General features: G+C 40.2%; 1 protein-coding gene and 1 pseudogene across 32 annotated transcripts in view; one reads left to right on the plus strand and one right to left on the minus strand.

Annotated features, from left to right (window-relative positions):
- Window positions 1-20,468, plus strand: part of TMCC1 (transmembrane and coiled-coil domain family 1) — a 254,921-nt gene that overhangs the window by 17,205 nt on the left and 217,248 nt on the right. For 5 of the 31 annotated variants that reach the window (XM_078351742.1, XM_078351753.1, XM_078351762.1 and 2 more), the window contains one exon: window positions 110-249. The exons of the other annotated variants lie outside the window; for them this stretch is intronic. The gene's annotated coding sequence lies outside the window, so the exon portion shown is untranslated. The remainder of the gene's footprint in view (window positions 1-109; window positions 250-20,468) is intronic. 31 annotated transcript variants of the gene reach the window in all.
- LOC108588487 (glyceraldehyde-3-phosphate dehydrogenase pseudogene) lies at window positions 16,133-17,366 on the minus strand (annotated as a pseudogene). The gene has a single exon (XR_013527532.1). The product of XR_013527532.1 is annotated as a glyceraldehyde-3-phosphate dehydrogenase pseudogene (transcript).

Raw genomic sequence — 20,468 nt, forward strand, 5'->3', positions numbered from 1 at the left:
CCCTTCTGGTTCCAATCATTTTGGACCAGGGATTAACCTTATGCTACTTATAAGCTTGTGTCATTAAAAAACAGTATTTTCAAACTTATTTTTTATTTTTATTTTTTAGAGACATGGTGTCACTCTGTCACCTATGCTGGAGTGCAGTGGTACATGTGATCATAGCTAACTGCAGCCTCGGCTTCCTGGGCTCATGGGATCCTCTTAGCCTCCTGAGTAGCTGGGACTACCAGCATGCACCACGCCTGGGTAATTTTAAAAATTTTTCATAGAGACAGGTTGCTGGGTTGCCCAGGTTGATCTCAAACTCCTGGCCTTAAGCAGTCCTCCCATCTCTGCCTCCCAAAGGGGTGGGATTATAGGTGTGAGCCACTGCACTTGGCCAACTTGTGTCAGTTTTTTTCAGCTGTATACTGTTCCATGTTATGTATTTCCTGTGATTTTATTTCTTTTGGGTTTTCCATAAGCCCACACTGCATTAAGATAACCAGTGTTAGTCTTGAGACTACTATCAAGTCTTGTCCCGAATCTGCTGTGTCATTTCCACTAGAATTAAAGCTCCATTAATTTCCAAGGAAAGGCCAAGTGTGGTGGCTCTCACCCTTGTAATCCTCGCACTTTGGGAGGCCGAGGCAGACAGATCACCTGAGGTCAGGAGTTTAAGACCAGCCTGGCCAACATGGCAAAATGCTCTCTCTACTAAAAATATAAAAATTAGCTGGGCGTGGTGGTGAGCACCTGTAATCCCAGCTGCTCAGGAGGCTGAGGTGGGAGAATTGATTGAACCTGGGAGATTGCAGTGAGCCAAGATTGCACCACTGCACTCCAGCCTGGACAACAGCAAGACTCTGTCTCAAAAAAAAAAATTTCCATGGGTAGACAAAATGTATATCATTAGGATACATTCAGTTGTAAATTGTGGAAATAATAATTTAAAAAAAAAACAGGAAATTAACAGTGACTAGAGCTGTAAAAACATTTAATTGTCTTACATAAATAAAAGCAAGGAGATAGGTAATTCAGCACTAGTTCAGTAGCTCAGAAATATTTAGGACTCAGAATTTTTCCCCTCACCTTTGTTTTCCTCATTATGTTGGCTTTTCAGCCTCCCTGTGTCACCTTGTGGTTGCAGCATGGCTGCCTCAGCTCCAAGCAGCACAACCAACTGCATTCAAAAACAGTTTTGTTTTTTTTTAATTGGGAAGGTGGTGCCATTTTATATGGGAAATAAAAAAATCCCAGAAGTCTCCTAAACAGTGCTTTGTGAACTTTAGTCTACATAGAATTGCTTGGGGAGCTTGTTAAAATAGAGTTCATATTGCATATTTGTGGAATCTACTTCAGAGATTCTGAAATCCATAGGTTTGGAGTAGGGCCTGAGAATTTGTATCTCTGTTGAGCTCCCATGTAATGCTGATGCTATGGGGTCAGCAGACCATGCTTTTGAGTGCACTTCCCTATGTAATGTCTCCTTACATTTCATTGGGAGTTATAGTGCTACCCCTGACCCCAAGTGTGTCTAGGAAAGAGAATATAATAGCTATATTACCTGAAACCAATCATTACTATTGAACAAAATGTGAGTTCTGGTTAATGAGGAAGAAGAGAGAAATGGCTGTTGGATTGACAACTGTGTCTAGCACTTTTGATGTTACAAATAATGTTGCAGTGAATACTGGTGCTCTGAAGGTAAATGTAATTAAATTTTTAACAAATATTTTTAAATTTTTCTCTAAAGACTTTAGTTGGAATCATTTTACCATCAGTCTATGAAGAATTAGGATTTTACTACTGAGGATAATACTTGGAAATGTAACTATCTAAATATATTGAGAAGTTGTTTTAAATAAGGAATAGACTCCATATTTATATTGCTACAGAGAACAGACAGTAGGCAGAATCTACTGCAGAAGTGGATGTTATTCCATTAAGGAGAGGACTTTTCTAACATAGTATCTGTGCCAAAATGAAGTAGACTAAATTGTGAGGTCTCTGTCATTAAAGATAGTCAAGTATGGGCTGGATTGGCGATACTACAGAAGGTGTTCCTGCAAGAGTTCAGACTACATGATCTCTCTTGTAGATTTTCTGATTTCTTTTTTCTTTTCTTTTAAAATATTTTTGGAGTTTTATTTAGGATGATGAAAATATTTTTGAACTATATAGAGGTGGTTGCAAAACACTGGGAACGTACTTAATGCCACCGAATGGTATACTTTAAGATGGTCAATTTTATTTTTTTAAATTATACTTTAAGTTCTGGGGTACATGTGCAGAACATGCAGGCTTGTTACATAGGTATACATGTGCCATGGTGGTTTGATGCACCCATCAACCTGTCATCTACATTAGGTATCTCTCCCAATGCTATCCCTCCGCTAGAGCCCCACTCCCTAACAGGCTCTGGTGTATGATGTTCCCCTCCCTGTGTCCAGGTGTTCTCATTATTCAACTCCCACTTATGAGTGAAAACATGCAGTGTTTGGTTTTCTGTTCTTATGTTAGTTTGCTGAGAATGATGGTTTCCAGCTTCATCCATGTCCTGCAAAGGACATGACTCATTCTTTTTTTGTAGTTGCATAGTATTCCATGGTGTATATGTGCTACATTTTCTTTATCCAGTCTATTATTGATGGGCATTTTGGCTGGTTCCAAGTCTTTGCTACTGTAAACAGTGCTGCAGTAAACATACATGTGCATGTGTCTTTATAGTAGAATGATTTATAATCCTTTGGGTATGTACCCAGTAATGGAATTGCTGGGTCAAATTGTATTTCTAGTTCTAGATCTTTGAGGAATTGCTGCACTGTCTTCCACAATGGTTGAACTAATTTACACTCCCACCAACACTGAAAAGCATTTCTATTTCTCCACATCCTCTCTAGCATCTGTTGTTTCCTGACTTTTTAATGATTGCTATTCTAACTGGCGTGAGGTGGTATCTCAATGTGTTTTGACTTGTGTTTCCCTAATGACCAGTGAAGATGAGCCTTTTTTCATATGTTTGTTGGCTGCGTAAATGCCTTCTTTTGAGAAGTATCTGTTCATATTTCATATCCTTCATCTACATTTTGATAGGGTTGTTTTTTTCTTTCTAAAATTGTTTAAGTTCTTTTAGATTCTAGATATTAGCCCTTTGTCAGATGGATAGATTGCAAAAATTTTCTCTCATTCTATAGGTTGCCTGATCACTCTGATGATAGTTTCTTTTGCTGTGCAGAAACTCTGTAGTTTAATTAGATCCCATTTGTCTATTTTGGCTTTTGTTGCCATTGCTTTTGGTGTTTTAGTCATGAAGTCTTTGCTCATGCCTATGTCCTGAATGGTATGGACTAGGTTTTCTTCTAGGGTTTTTATGTTTTTAGGTCTTACGTTTGAGTCTTTTTTTTTTTTAAAGAAGGAAAGAAAGAAAAAAAAAGGAGTGAAGGAGAGGAAGAAAGAGGAAGAAAAAGAGGGAGAGAGAACTGGAATATTGCTTTATTTTAAAAATGGGTATTAATAATGGCTGATCAATATTTTGTGTATTTAAAGTGGAGAATGTATATTTTGTGTATTTAAAATGGAGAGCTCTATAAATATTTATCAAGTTTACTTGTTCCAGATCTGAGTTCAAGTCCTGGTTGTCCTCATCAATTTTCTGTCTCGTTGAGTCTAAATCTCTTTATGGGTCTTATGTATCTGGGTATTAGGATCATTAGCTCTTATTGTTGCTTTGATCCTTTTACCACTATATCTTTGTTGCTTTGAAATCTTATTTTATCAGATGCGAGAGTTGCAACTCCTGCTTTTTATTTATTTATTTATTTTTGCTCTCCATTTGGTTGGTAAGTCTTTCTCCATCCCTTTGTTTTGAGTCTTTGTGTATCTTTGGATGTGAAATGGGTCTGGATGCAGTATACCGTTAGGTTTTGGCTGTATCTTTTGATTGGGGGATTTAGTCGACTTAAATTTAGGGTTACTGCCATTTGATGTTAACTGGCTATTTTATCCATTCGTTGATGTAAATTCTTCTTTATGTTGACGCTTTTTACTTTTTGGTATATTTTTAGAAAGGCTAATACTGGTTGTTCCTTTCTATGTATAATGCTTCTTTCAGAAGCTCTTGCAAAGCAAGCCTGGTGGTAATAAAATCTCTGAGTACTTGCTTGTTCATAAAAGATTTTATTTTTCCTTCAATTGTGAAGCTTAGTTTGGCAGGATATGAAACTCTGGGTTGAAAGTTCTGTTCTTCAAGGATGTTGAATATTGGCCCCCACTCTCTTCTGGCTTGTAGGGTTTCTGCTGAGAGATCTGCTGTAAGTCTAATAGGCTTCCCTTTGTGGGTAACCTGACCTTTCTCTCTGGCTGCCCTTAGTATTTTCTCCTTTGTTTCAACCCTGGTCAATCTGACGATTATGTGCCTTGGGGTTGCTCTTCTTGAGGAATATCTTTGTGGTGTTCTCTGTATTACCTGGGGTTGAATATTGTCCTGCTTTGCTAGATTGGGAAAGTTTTTCTGAATAATATCCTGAAGAGTATTTTCCAGCTTGGATTCATTCTCTTTGTCACATTCAGGTACACCTATCAAACGTAAATTAGGTCTTTTCACATAGTCCCATATTTCTTGGAGACTTTGCTCATTTCTTTTTATCCTTTTTTCTCTAATCTTTTCTTCTCGTTTTATTTCATTGAGTTGTTCTTCGACCTCTGATATCCTTTCTTCTGCTTGGTCAATTCGGCTATTAAAACTTGTGCATATTTCGCGAAGTTCTCGTGTTGTGTTTTTCAACTCCGTTAGTTCATTTATATTCCCCTCTATATTATCTATTCTTGTTAGCATTTCGTCAAATCTTTTTTCAAAGTTCTTAGTTTCTTTACATTGGGTTAGAACAAGTTCTTTTAACTCCCAGAAGTTTCTTATCATCCACCTTCTGAAGCCTACTTCTGTTAATGGAACACAGTCCTTCTCCATCAGGGCTTGTTCGTTGCTGATGAGGAACTGTAATCCCCTGTAGAGGAAGAGGGGTTCTGATTTGGGGTATTCTCAGCCTTTTTAGGCTGGTTTCTTCCCTTTGTTATAAATTTATCCATCTGTCATCTTTACAATTACCGCCTTTCTAATTAGGTTTCTGAGTGGATGTCCAGTTTATTGATTCCTAGCGCTGGAATTTGAGCAACCCACTGTGCTGGCCAAAACAGTAGGTATAAGACAGATGGTGCTCTTCTGCCTGGGAATCTCTGGTCTGGCTTTCTTCTTGAGTCTGTAATAAGTGGCTCTGCCTTCCCGGAGCTCCAAACATCGGTCAGAAGGGGAACCAGTCCCGTTTACTCTGCACCAAGAGCTGCCGCATCGGCCACAAGAGTCGCGCTGGCGACCCATGGGTCTCCACCATTGGGAATCTTCTGGTCTGTGAGCGATGAAAATTCACCTCAAAGTCTGGTGTCCTCTTGTTCTCTGCGCTTTCACTGGGAGCTACAATCCCAAGCTGTTAGCGATCAGCCATCTTGGATTAGTGTCACGTTTAAGTCTTTAATCCATCTTGAGTTAATTTTTGTATAAGGTATAAGGAAGGGATCCAGTTTCAGCTTTCTGCATATGGCTAGCTAATTTTTCAGCACCATTTATTAAATAGGGAATCCTTTTTCCATTGCTTGTTTTTGTCAGGTTTGTAAAAGATCAGGTGGTTGCAGATGTGTGGTGTTATTTTTGAGGCCTCTGTTCTGTTCCATTGGTTTGTATGTCTATTTTGGTACCAGTACCATGCTGTTTTTATTACTGTAGCCTTGTAGTGTAGTTTGAAGTCAGGTAGTGTAGTTTGAAGTCAGGTAGTGTGATGCCTCCAACTGTTCTTTTGCTTAGGATTGTCTTGGCTATGTGGGCTCTTTTTTTGGTTCCATATGAAATTTAAAGTAGTGTTTTACAATTCAGTGGTAGCTTGATGGGGATAGCATTGAATCTATAAATTATGTTGGGCAGTATGTCCATTTTCACGATATTGATTCTTCCTATCTATGAGCATGGAATGTTTTTCCATTTGATTGTGTCCTCTCTTATTTCCTTGAGCAGTGGTTTGTAGTCCTCCTTGAAGAGGTCCTTCATATCCCTTGTAAGTTTTATTCCTAGGTATTCTATTCTCTTTGTAGCAATTGTGAATGGGAGTTCACTCATGATTTGGCTCTCTTGTTATTTGTGTATAGGAATGCTCATGATTTTTGCACATTGATTTTGTATCCTGAGACTTTGCTGAAGTTGTTTATCAGCTTAAGGAGATTTTGGGCTGAGACAATGGGGTTTTCTAAATATACAATTATGTCATTTGCAAACAGACAATTTGACTTCCTCTTTTCCTAATTGAATATTCTTTATTTATTTCTCTTGCCTGATTTCCCTGGCCAGAACTTCCCATACTATTTTGAATAGGAGTGGTGAGAGAGGACATCCTTGTCTTGTGCTGGTTTTCAAAGGGAATGCTTCCAGTTTTTGCCCATTCAGTATGATAGTGGCTGTGGGTTTGTCATAAAAATAGCTCTATTTTGCGATAGATTTTGTCAATACCTAGTTTGTTGAGAGTTTTTAGCATGAAGGGCTCTTGAATTTTGTTGAAGGCCTTTTCTGCGTGTGTTTAGATAATTGTGGGTTTTGTCATTTGTACTGTTTATGTGATGGATTATGTTTATTGGTTTGCATATGTTGAACCAGCCTTGCATCCCAGGGATGAAGTCGACTTGATCGTGATGGATAAGCTTTTTGATGTGCTGCTGGATTTGATTTGCCAGTATTTTATTGAGGATTTTTGCATCTGTGTTCATTAGGGATATTGGCCTGAAATTTTCTTTCTTTGCTGTGTCTCTGCCGGGTTTTGGTATCAGGATGATGCTGGCCTCATAAAATGAGTTAGGAAGGACTGCCTTTTTCTCTTTGTACCTCTGGTGGAATTCAGATGTGAATTTGTCTGGTCCTGGACTTTTTTGTTTGGTAGACTATTAATTACTGCCTCAATTTCAGAACTTGTTATTGGTCTATTCAGGGATTTGACTTCTTCCTGGTTTAGTCTTGGGAGGGTGTATGTGTCCAGGAATTTATCCATTTCTTCTAGATTTTCTAGTTTATTTGCATAGAGGTGTTTGGATGAATTGCTAACTAGAATAACCAGTTTAGAGAAGAACATAAATGACCTGAAAAACACAGCGTGAGAACTTTGTGACGCATACACAAGTATCAGTAGCTGAATCAATCACGTGGAAGTAAGGATATCAGAGATTGAAGATCAACTTAATGAAATAAAGCAAGAAGACAAGATTAGATTAGAGAAAAAAGAGAGAAAAGAAATGAACAAAGCCTCCAAGAAATATGGGACTATATGAAAAGACCAATCTACATTTGACTGGTATACCTGAAAGTGACAGGGAGAATGGAACCAAGTTGGAAAACACTCTTCAGGATATTATCCAGGAGAACTTTCCCAACCTAGCAAGGCAGGCCAACATTCAAATTCAGGAAATACAGAGAACACCACAAAGATACTCCTCGAGTAGAGCAACCCCAGGACACATAACTGTCAGATTCACCAAGGTTGAAATGAAGGAAAAAATGTCAAGGGCAGCCAGAGAGAAAAGTCAGGTTACCCACAAAGGGAAGCCCATCAGACTAACAGTGGATCTCTCTGCAGAAACCCTACAAGCCAGAAAAGAGTGGGGACCAATATTCAACATTTTTAAAAGAATTTTCAACCCACAATTTTATATCCAAACTAAGCTTCATAAGTGAAGGAGAAATAAAATCCTTTACAGATAAGCAAATGCTGAGAGATTTTGTCACCACCAGTCTTGTCTTACAAGAGCTTCTGAAGAAAGCACTAAACATGGAAAGGAGCAATTGGTACCAGCCTCTGCAAAAATATACCAAATTGTAAAGACCATCAATGCTATGAAGAAACTGCATCGGCCAGGCGCGGTGGCTCAAGCCTGTAATCCCAGCACTTTGGGAGGCCGAGACTGGTGGATCATGAGGTCAAGAGATCGAGACCATTCTGATCAACATGGTGAAACCCCGTCTCTATTAAAAAAAATACAAAAAAAGAGCTGGGCGTGGTGGTGCGTGCCTGTAATCCCAGCTACTCGGGAGGCTGAGGCAGGAGAATTGCCTGAACCCAGGAGGCGGAGGTTGCAGTGAGCCGAGATCACGCCATTGCACTCCAGCCTGGGTAACAAGAGCGAAACTCTGTCTCAAAAATAACCAGCTGGCATCATTATGACAGGATCAAATTCACATGTAACAATATTAACCTTAAATGTAAACGGGCTAAATGCCCCCAATTAAAGACAGAGTGGCAGATTGGATAAAGAGTCAAGAACCTTTGGTGTGCTGTATTTAGGTGACCCATTTCATGTGCAAAGACACATACAGGCTCAAAATAAAGGGATGGGGGAATATTTACGAAGCAAATGGAGAGAAAAAAAAAAAGCAGGGGTTGCAATCCTAGTCTCTGATAAAATGGACTTTAAACCAGCGAAGATGAAAAGAGACAAAGGCATTACATAATGGTAAAGGGATCAATGCAACAAGAAGAACTCACTATCTTACATACGTAGGCACCCAATATTTAGAGCACTCAGATTCATAAAGCCAGTTCTTAGGACCTACAAAGAGACTTAGACTTCCACACAATAATAGTGGAAGACTTTAACACCCCAATATCAATATTAGACAGATCAATGAGATAGAAAATTATCAAGGATGGCCAGGTGCAGTGGCTCATGCCTGTAATACCAGCACTTTAGGAGGCCAAGGTGGGCAGATCACGAGGTCAGGAGTTCGAGACCAGCCTGACCAACATGATGAAACCTTGTCTCTACTAAAAATACAAAAATTAGCCTGGTGGTGAGCACCTGTAATCCCAGCTACTTGGGAGGCTGAGGCAGGAGAATCACTTGAACCTGGGAGGCAGAGGTTGCAGTGAGCCAAAATTGTGCCATTGCTCTCCAGCCTGGGCAACAAGAGCAAGACTCCATCTCAAAAAAAAAAGAAAATTAACAAGGATATCCAGGACTTCAATTCAGCTCTGGACCAAGTGGACCTAATAGACATCTACAGAACTTTCCACCCCAAATCAACAGAATATACATTCTTCTCAGCACCACATCGTACTTTAGTGTAAATACTTCTCAGCAAATGCAAAAGAATGGAAATCAGCTGGGTGCAGTGGCTCATACCTATAATCCCAGCACTTTGGGAGGCCGAGGTGGGTGGATCACAAGGTCAAGAGATCGAGACCATCCTGGTCAACATGGTGAAACCCCATCTCTACTAAAAATACAAAAATTAGCTGGGCATGGTGGCGCGCATCTGTAGTCCCAGCTACTTGGGAGGCTGAGGCAGGAGAATTGCTTGAACCCAGGAGGCGGAGGTTGCGGTGAGCCGAGATTGCACCATTGCACTCCAGCCTGGGTAACAAGAGCAAAACTCCATTTCAAAAAAAAAAAAAAGAATGGAAATCAAAACAGTCTCTCAGACCACTGTGCAATCAAATTAGAACTCAGGATTTGAGTGAGTTTCTTAAAACCACACAACTACATGGAAACTGAGCAACCTCTTCCTGAATGACTACTGGGTAAATAATGAAATTAAGGCAGAAATAAATATGTTCTTTGAAACCAATGAGAGCAAAGATAAATACCAGAATCTCTGGGACACATTTAAAGCAGTGTGTAGAGTGTATAGAGGGAAACTTATAGCACTAAATGCCCACAAGAGAAAGCAGGAAAGATCTAAAATCATAATATCACAATCGTAACATCTAACACCCTACCATCACAATTAAAAGAACTAAAGGCTGGGCGCAGTGGCTCATGCCTGTAACCCCAGCATTTTGGGAGGCTGAGGCGGGCGGATCACGAGGTCAGGAGATCGAGACCATCCTGGCCAACATGGTGAACCCCATCTCTATTAAAAATACAAAAATTAGCTGGGCATGGTGGCGTACACCTGTAGTCCAAGCTACTAAGGAGGCTGAGGCAGGAGAATTGCTTGAACCCGGGAGGCGGAGGTTACAGTGAGCCGAGATCGCACCACTGCACTCCAGCCTGGCACCTGGCGATGGAGCAAGACTGTGTCTAAAAAAAAAGAGAAGCAAGAGCACACAAATTCAAAAGCTAGCAGAAGACAAGAAGTAACTAAGACCAGAGCAGAACTGAAGGAGATAGAGACACGAAAAACCCTTCAAAAAATCAATGGATCCAGGAGCTGCTTTTTTGAAAAGATCAACAAAATAGCCAGTCTAATAAGAAAGAGAAGAATCAAATAGCAATAAAAATGATAAAGGGGAGGGATATCACCACCAATCCCACATAAATACAAACTACCATCAGAGATTTTTTAATTTCTAGTGACCTCTTCCCTCATTGCTGATATTCGTACTGAAGAGAATGTAATATCTTGGTGACTTTAGTTCCTTATTAACTGGAGGAGAAAAAAAATGAAATGTTTGTCAGCAGGAGTATAATGCTAGAAAAAAGGCAGTTCTTGAAAAATGTGTAGACAAATAGAGTACTAGGTATGTACCTGTGATTTCTATTTTATTTTTATTTGAGAGAATTTTTTAAGATTAGTCTTTCAAGAACATTTGAGGATGCTGTTCTCAAGGATTGTTAGAGTTTATAATTTTACACTAAATGCTAAAAAGTAAAGGTTGCTGTAATGTAGAAGTTGGCAGGAATTTGTGTGTTAAAACTAGCTTTAGTTCCTAACTCTGCTACTTGCTATGTATGGTGGGACATTTATGAAATTTAATTGTCTCTTGCTGAGAACAGTATCTATCTCTCAGAGTTTTGTACACTACAAATAATTTGTGCTGAGCTTAATGCCTGGCACATAGATGGCATAAACTTAATGCAACTTAAACTTAGTAGCAACTATATTCAACAGTATTGCTTACATTTTTGGGTTTTCTAATTGTACATGTGCAGCAAGGTAAGTTGGGAGGTTACATCAACAAATGCATTTATATCATCAAACTTTACAAATAAAGCCTAAGAATTACTACCTATGGGGTTTTCCCATACCACATCTAATTCACGAACTCTTCAGTTCTCCAACACTGAGTGTTCAACAATTCCATTCAATTCTGGTACCATCTACCTGGAGTTAGTGTCAGATTCTCATAAATGAAAGGGCTCAGTCCTAAAAGACTGCCCCTACTTTGTACGCTAGTCACAAGTCTTGGGCCACCCATACTTCTGTCTGGCTTGGCTATAAATTCAGGGTTCCCATCACCCCTTCCTCACTGGAGAGACTCATAGAACTCAGGATAACACTTTACTCATGTTTACCAGTTTATTATAAAGGGTATAACTCAGAAACAGCTAAATGAAATAAATACATAGGGCAAGCTATAGGGGAGGGGTGTGGCGCTTTCATGTCCTCTCTGGGCATAACACCCTCCCAGCACCTCCATGTATTCACTACCCAGGAATCTTTCCAAACCCCATGTTTTAGTCCCCAGTTCTCTTCCCCAAATGTTGAGAAGTGGAGGACTAAAAGTACCAATACTCTAATCACTTGGTTGGCTCCCTTGGCAACCAGCCATATCTTGAAGCTATCTAGAGGCCCACCAAGAGTCACCTAATTAGCATAAACTCAGGTGTGGTTGAAAGTAACGTGTTATGAATAACAAAAAGTGCGTCTGTTACTGAGGAAAACCTAAGGGTTTTAGGAACTCTGTTGGGTATCAGGGGCAAAGACCAAATATGTATGTTTCTTATGTACAGTACTTTATGCACACATTTCTTTATGTACACTACTGCACACAAAACTAGGTGTTTTTAAACAGAGGGCTGGGTTTCAGAATATCAGTATCGAATTCTTTAGGTCATTGATACATTTCTTTCTTTAGCCATAGTGTCACCGATTTGATTATTGATAATGTCAGTAACATTTGTTTTGAGATCCTTTGATGAAAGTTTCCATTGAAACAGCTAGGCTGGGCATGGTGGCTCACACCTGTAATCCCAGCACGTTGGGAGGCCAAGGTGGGTGAATCACTTGAGATCAGGAGTACAACGACCAGCCTGGCCAACATGGTGAAACCCCGTCTCTACTAAAAATACAAAAATTACCTGGGCATGGTGGTGCCCGCCTGTAATCCCAGTTCCTTGGGAGGCTAAGGCAGGAGAATCGCTTGAACCCCAGAGATGGAGGTTGCTGTGAGCTAAAATTGCACCATTGCACTCCAGCCTGGGTGACAGAGCAAGATTCCATCTCAAAAGAAAAAAAAGAGGCAGCTAAATGCCATATTCTTGAGGGGTCTTAATCAGATTCCAGTATTGTTTCTTTTTTTGCTTAGGCATTTGTCCTCAGATGGCTGTACTCTAATCCCATGGCAGAGTTAATTCTGCACTGTGATATGACAAAAACATTATTTTTTTCTGACAGGAATAATGCTCTTTTTTCCTAAACTATTGAGTTATGAAATTTGGGTAGAAATGCCTTTTGGTGGTTTTAATCTCTTTATTGGTAAACAATAGCATGTGAATTTTCATAGCCAGAAAAGGAAGAGTAAATTATTTGTAATTTCAAATTTTTTCCTGCTTGTATTTTTTTTTCTCTATGCCTGCCTATTTTAATGTATTTGTTAGAGATGTGGGCATTGTCTTCTAACACTGGGATTTCCTTAGAATATAAGCCTTAAATTAATATTTTAGATGTTTTCAAACATCTGTGGGAAGTATCTTGATGTACAAGAGTGGGTACTAGTCTAACATAGTGTGTAGCAGAGTTCTTGGCATGTATAGGCACACAGTAAATACCTGTTACTCTTCTAGAAATTAGAAGCCTCTGTTCTAGTGTTTGTATGCCACCAACTGTCTGTGTGACCTGGAATCTCATTTCTTATCTTTAGAATCGCTTCTCTTTTAGCTCTGATTCAGTGACTCAGTTCATTCTGGTCTACTCAGTTCATTCTGGTGTTATTTTTTAAAAACTTATTTCTACTATGGCATTAAAGTCAGTTTCTTGAAAATAAGCAAATGCAGTCACCAGATAGGCTGAACTGGGAAATGTGAAATAAGCCACGTTCTGTGGCTTCAGTTATTTGCTTGGCTCTATGTTCTTTCTTAGCTCTGGTAGAGTTATGTCATATTTTCTACCCCTACCAGGTTGGGACTAGATATTTATTTATTTAGAGACAGATTTAAACTTAACACTGAATTAGTATTTATTGAATACCTAAGGTATTGTTAAGGAATTTAGATTTGATATGGCACTTCAAGAAACTTACTTTCCAGTGTGTAAGAGGAAAACATGAAAACTAAGACCATATGGTTTATATTATGGAAATATAAAGAAGGAAGAGAATAGGTGACTGCTGAAGTGAGTAGAGGAGGATTTGATCTGTGCTGTTATCTGTTTGGAATGTTGAAGAAGAAGGCTATCATTGCAAGTGTGAAAAATAACATGAATGAAAGCATGGAGATACATGAATTGTACCTTTGTATTTCTGTGTTTGTGAGACTAGCCCCACCCATTTCTTGACCATTTGGAAATAGAAGCTCAGTTTTGAGTAAGATCAGTTTAAGGTATGAAGAGTGGACTTTGGGAGGTAGAGTTGAAACAAAGGAAATGAACGGTTTCTTTTTTTTTTTTTTAACTCAGAGGTAGGATGAATTGGACAGGGATGAGACTTGTGGAGGTGAGGATGGTTGGAAGGATTATGATGTTGCAATCTTGGAATTAGGTGAAACAGGAATCAAAAAATAACTTTTTCTGTCCTATAGTGAGAATAAATATTTATAAAAACATTGTTGATAAAGAATGCTCTCTCAAGACTTTTTTTTCAAAAGTATTTCAGGTTTCAAACTGGAACTTTAAAAAATCAGTATCATGTGACAAACCATTATTTTGTGATAATTTTCCCGTTTTTAGTGAATAAAACCCATATATACACTTTGTATCTTTATGATAAATAATGCCAAATGTATTGGATTTATTTCCTTCCCTGGATCTATGAGCCAAGAATTCTGTAGCAAATAGTGAAAATATAAAATATGGCCAGACATGGTGGCTCATGCCTACAGTCCCAGCACTTTTGGAGGGCAAGGCGGGTGGATCGCCTGAGGTTGGGAGTTTGAGACCAGCCTGACCAACATGAAGACACCCCAGCTACTTGGGAGGCTGAGGCAGGAGAATCACTTGAACCTTGGAGGCAGAAGTTGTGGTGTGCTGAGATCACACCATTGCACTCCAGCCTGGGCAACAAGAACAAAACTCTGTCTCAAAAAAAGAAAAAATATATATACATATAATATAGCTGTGGGTCTTTGTATACCATTAGGAAACACATGAGAGGTGAAGTCTCCAAAGCATAATGTATATTTATTTCATAATCGTAAGTTTAGAAATCAGTGGGATAAAGGTCAGGTTGGGTGTTAGGGCACCCAGAATAGTGGGTATATTCCATTTTCATCTGCATATCTTATTATGTTGTTGATTAAGAGCAGTGAGAGTTCATAAAATATGATATATGATAGCTGTGGTCTCTGATATAAACTTCATGTAAATGATACTCAGATTTGCACATTCAGCCTGCACTTCCCTGATGCCTGCTGGACATCTGCATTTTGAGGTCCTGCTGGTTCCTAAAACTTAGTATGTCTTCTACCAAATTCATTGGCATTTTGCAGTGATATCTTTGCATTCCCATATACCTATACCTCCTCTAGTTTTACTTACCTTGATTAATGGCTCATCATTCATTTCTCCAACCAGTCTACAAAACTTGGGGTTATTTTTAATTTCTTTCTTTTTTACTTCTGAAATGTGTCTTCCCCATTGAGCCTTCAGAGTGTTCATTTATTCACTCATTCACTTGTTTATTCTGACATTTATTAAGTACCTATTGTGTACCAGGTGCTATACAAGAAATTAGTGATATAGTAGTAAATAAGATCAATTTTCTGCTCTTACAAACCTTATAGTTCAAGCTTCCATCATTTTCTTCCTATCCTCTTTGTGCTATTTTGATAGCCATCCATATTTTTTCTGGTTATAAACATAATACATCCTTATTTTAAGATGTGCAAGGATGCCAGGAGGTAGCTCATGCCTGTAATCCCAGCAATTTGGGAGGCTGAGGCAGGCTGGTGTGGTGTAATGTACCTATACTCCCAATGGGAGGCTGAGGTAGGAAGATACCTTGAGCCTGGGAGTCAGAGGTTGCAGTGAGCCCAGATTGCACTTTGCGCCACTACAGGAAAAAATTTTTTTAAAAAGAAATTATGAGAAGCCTGAGCTTTCTGGAGTAAATCTTACTGTTTGGGAGTGTAGGCAGCTAGCTGACTTCCTTGACCCTCCAGATCAAGATAGATGCTGTTTCTCTGGGCTTCCACAGAACCCCAGGTTTCCCATTGTGGCTCTTAACACTTTATGGTGTTCACTTTTTCCTACCTAGACCAAAATATCCTGTATCTTTTATGTTTGTTGGGTCCAGTACAGTGCTTGGACACTTAGTGGGCATTTCAAAGTTTGCCAAATGGATAGATTACTGTATTAATGTCTTTGGTTGCTAAACATATTCTTTAAAACCATTCACCTCTGTTTGCCTTTCCTTTTTATTCACCAAATAACCTTTTGTTATTAAATCAGTTTACCAAGAAAATTTTACTACGGAAAAAAAGAAGGTACTGACCATAACCTAGTTGACAGTTAAAATTCTTTTTTGTTTGTTTTGTGGGACAGCATCAGACTCTCATCACCCAGGCTGGAATGCAGTGGCGTGATTTCAGCTCTTTGTAGTCTTGATTTCCTGAGCTTAGGTGATTCTCCTACAGGGTAATTTTTTGTATTTTCACCTGAGATGGGGTCTTGCCATGTGGCCCAGGCTGGTCTCGATCTTAGGCTCAAGTGATTTGCCTGCCTCAGCCTCCCAGAGTGCTGGGATTATAGGTGTGAGCCACCATGCCCAACCAATAGTTATAATTCTTATAAATTTATAAAAAGACTGATGCTGTGGAACAGATGGGTATGAGAATTTGGATAATATAAACTTTTTTTTCCGAGTGTAATTATCACTTTAGATAAGGTACTGTCTAGTTTCTAACTGGGCATAGCTATAAATGTGGTGTGATGAATAGAAGTCTAGATTCAACTTTGATTTGACTCTTTTTTTTTTTTTGGCTGAGCACAGGGGACTTTATTGATGGTACACGACAAGGTGGGGCTCCCTAGGCCCCTCCTTCTTCAAGGGGTCTGCATGGAAAGTGTGAGGAGGGGCAATTCGGTGTGGTGAGGGACTCAGTGTGGCAGGGACTCCCCAGGAGTGAGGGCCTCTTTTCCTCTCGTGCTGTTGCTGGGGCTGGGGGTCCAGGGGTCTTATTCCTTGGAGGCCATGTGGGACATGAGGTCCACCACCCTGTTGCTGTAGCCAAATTCATTGTCATACCAGGAAATGAGCTTGACGAAGTGGTCGTTGAGGGCAATGCCAGTCCCAGCATCGAAGGTGGAAGAATGGGTGTCGCTGTTGAAGTCAGAGGACGCCACCTGGTGCTCAGTGTAGCCCAGGATGCCCTTGAGGGGGCCCTCCAATGCCTGCTTCACCACCTTCTTGATGTCGTCGGATTTGGCAGGTTTTTCCAGGCGGCAGGTCAGGTCCACCACTGACACGTTGGCAGTGGGGACACGGAAGGCCATGCCAGTGAGCTTCCCATTCAGCTCAGGGATGACCTTGCCCACGGCCTTGGCAGCACCAGTAGAGGCAGGGATGATGTTCTAGAGAGCCCCACGGCCATCACGCCACAGTTTCCCAGAGGGGCCATCCACGGTCTTCTGGGTGGCAGTGATGGCATGGACGGTGGTCATGAGTCCTTCCACGATACCAAAGTTGTCATGGATGACCTTGGCCAGGGGCGCTAAGCAGTTGGTGGTGCAGGAGGCGTTGCTGACGATCTTGAGGCTGTTGTCATACTTCTCATGGTTCACGCCCATCATGAACATGGGGGCATCAGCAGAGGGGGCAGATATGATGACCCTTTTGGCTCCCCCCTGCAAGTGAGCCCCAGCCTTCTCCATGGTGGTGAAGACGCCAGTGGACTCCACCACATACTCAGCGCCAGCATCGCCCCACTTGATTTTGGAGGGATCTCGCTCCTGGAAGATGGTGATGGGATTTCCATTGACGACAAGCTTCCCATTCTCAGCCTTGACAGTGCCATGGAATTTGCCATGGGTGGAATCATACTGGAACATGTAGACCATGTAGTTGAGGTCAATGAAGGGATCATTGATGGCGACGACATCCACTTTACCAGAGTTAAAAGCAGCTCTGGTGACCAGGTGCCCGATACGACCAAATCCGTTGACTCCGACCTTCACCTTCCCCATGGTGTCTCAGGGATGTGGCTGGCGATGGGAGACAAGATGTCGAACAGGAGGAGCAGAGAGCCTGATTTGACTCTTCTACTTGTTAAGCTGCGAGATCTTAGGCAAGTCTCTTAACCATTTTAGGATTTAGTTTCTTTATTTATTAAGTGGATAATTGACTGCTCAGATCTAGTTCACTTTAAAATTTTCTAACTATGAAATAAGAGCCATACTTTGTATCAGTCTGTTGAGACCTATATGGGCTCCTAACCTTCTCTCTGTAAACATACAGACATGTAAAGAATAAAAGTAAAAATATAAATATAAAAATTTAGTGCCTTAGAACTCTTTTACAAAACTGCACAAGGATGTAAGAGGTGGTAGCACTGTGATAGTTTTTAGAGGGAGCATGACCGTGATAACTTATTTTGCATTATTTCACAATTAGTTCTAGATAAAATAATTTTCTCTTTTGAGAACAAGGATGTGGCATTTAGGGGCATGTTGGGGATGGGGAGGATGTTGATTTGGTTCTTACATTTTTTAGCCTTATTCTGGGTGACTTTTTTTTTTTTTTTTAGATGGAGTCTCACTGTGTTGCCCAGGAGTGCAATGGTGTGATCTTGGCTCACTGTAACCTCCGCCTCTTGGGTTCAAGCGATTCTCCTGCCTCAGTCTCCTAAGTAGTTGGGATTACAGGCATGCACCACCACACCAAGCTAATGTTTGTATTTTTAGTAGAGATGGGGTTTAACCATGTAGGTCAGGCTGGTCTCAAACTCCTGACCTCGTGATCCACCCACCTCGGCCTCCCAAAGTGCTGGGATTATAGGAGTGAGCCCCTGTGCCTGGCCTTTCTAGGTGACTTGTTGAATGAGGATTGGTTGTGTTCTTTTTCCCCTTATTCCTTTATTCTGTCCTTTTCCTCTTCTTCTTTTCTCCTTCCCAGTAGAATAATCTCAAGATTCAATTTCTATGGAGGTGTGAAGTTTAGATTATAGAACAGAGTTAGTAGCCTTGGGTTTTTCTTCTTGGTTTTTGAGGTACCAAAGTAAACTGCTTTACTTCTCCATGCCTGATTCTTTTTTTTTTTAATTGCATTTTAGGTTTTGGGGTACATGTGAAGAACATGCAAGATTGTTGCATAGGTACACACGTGGCAGTGTCATTTGCTGCCTTCCTCCCCTTCACCTATATCTGGCATTACTCCCCATGCTATCTCTCCCCAACTCCCCAACCCCCGCTGTCACTTCCCTATTTCCCCCCAACAGACCCCAGTGTGTGATGCTGCCCTCCCTGTGTCCATGTGTTCTCATTGTTCAACACCTGCCTATGAGTGAGAACTTGCGGTGTTTGATTTTCTGTTCTGTGTCAGTTTGCTGAGAATGATGGTTTCAGGTTCATCCATGTCCCTACAGAGGACACGAACTCATCGTTTTTGATGGCTGCATAATATTCCATGGTATATATGTGCCACATTTTCCCTGTCCAGTCTATCATCGATGGGCATTTGGGTTGGTTCCAGGTCTTTGCTATTGTAAACTGTGCTGCAATGAACATTCGTGTGCATGTGTCCTTATAGTAGAATGATTTATAATCCTTTGGATATATGCCAAGTAATGGGATTGCTGGGTCAAATGGAATTTCTATTCTAGGTCCTTGAGGAATCGCCATACTGTCTTCCACAATGGTTGAGCTAATTTACACTCCCACTGACAGTATAAAAGTGTTCCTATTTCTCCACATCCTCTCCAGCATCTGTTGTCTCCAGATTTTTTAATGATCTCCATTCTAACTGGCGTGAGATGGTATCTCAATGTAGTTTTGATTTGCATTTCTCTAATGACCAGTGATGATGAGCATTTTTTCATATGTTTGTTGGCCTCATGTATGTCTTCTTTTTTAAAGTGTCTGTTCATATCCTTTGCCCACTTTTGAATGGTCTTGTTTGTTTTTTTTTCTTATAAATCTGTTTTAGTTCTTTGTAAATTCTGGATATCGGCCCTTTGTCAGATGGGTAAACTGCAAAATTTTTTTCCCATTCTGTTGGTTGCCGATTCACTCTAATGACTGTTTCTTTTGCTGTGCAGAAGCTGTGGAGTTTGATTAGGTTCCATTTGTCTATTTTGGCTTTTGTTGCCAATGCTTTTGGTGTTTTGGTTATGAAGTCCTTGCCTACACCTATGTCCTGAATGGTTTTGCCTAGATTTTCTTCTAGGGTTTTTATGGTGTTAGGTCTTATGTTTAAGTCTTTAATCCATCTGAAGTTAATTTTAATGTAAGGTGTCAGGAAGGGGTCCAGTTTCTGCTTTCTGCACGTGGCTAGCCAGTTTTCCCAACACCATTTATTAAACAGGGACTCTTTTCCCCATTGCTTGTTTTTGTCAGATTTACCAAAGATTGGATGGTTGTAGATATGTTGTGTTGCCTTCGAGGCCTCTGTTCTGTTCCATTGGTCTATATCTCTCTTTTGGTACCAGTACCATGCTGTTTTGATTACTGTAGCCTTGTAGTATAGTTTGAAGTCTGGTAGTGTGATCCCTCCAGCTTTGTTCTTTTTGCTTAGAATTGACTTGTCTGTGTGGGCTCTCTTTTGGTTCCATATGAAGTTTAAGGTGTGTTTTTCCAGTTCTGTGAAGAAGGTCATTGGTAGCTTGATGGGCATAGCATTGAATCTGTAAATTACTTTGGGCAGTATGGCCATTTTCACGATATTGATTCTTCCTAACCATGAACATGGAATGTTTCTCCATCTGTTTGTGTCCTTTCTCATTTCGTTGAGCAGTGGTTTGTAGTTCTCCTTGAAGAGATCCTTTATGTTCCTTGTTAGTTATATTCCTAGGTATTTTATTCTCTTTGTAGCAATTGTGAATGGCAGTTCGTTTTTGATTTGGCTCTCTTTAAGTCTGTTATTGGTGTATAGGAATGCTTGTGATTTTTGCACATTGATTTTGTATCCTGAGACTTTGCTGAAGTTGCTTATCAGTTTCAGGAGATTTTGGGCTGAGACGATGGGGTCTTTTAGATATACGATAATGTCGTCTGCAAATAGAGACAATTTGGCTTCCTCCTTTCCTATTTGAATACCCTTTCTTTCTTTCTCTTGTCTGATTGCTCTGGCTAGAACTTTCAGTACTAT

Source organism: Callithrix jacchus, chromosome 15 (assembly GCF_049354715.1).
Source record: "Callithrix jacchus isolate 240 chromosome 15, calJac240_pri, whole genome shotgun sequence".
In the NCBI taxonomy this organism is placed as follows: domain Eukaryota; kingdom Metazoa; phylum Chordata; class Mammalia; order Primates; family Cebidae; genus Callithrix; species Callithrix jacchus.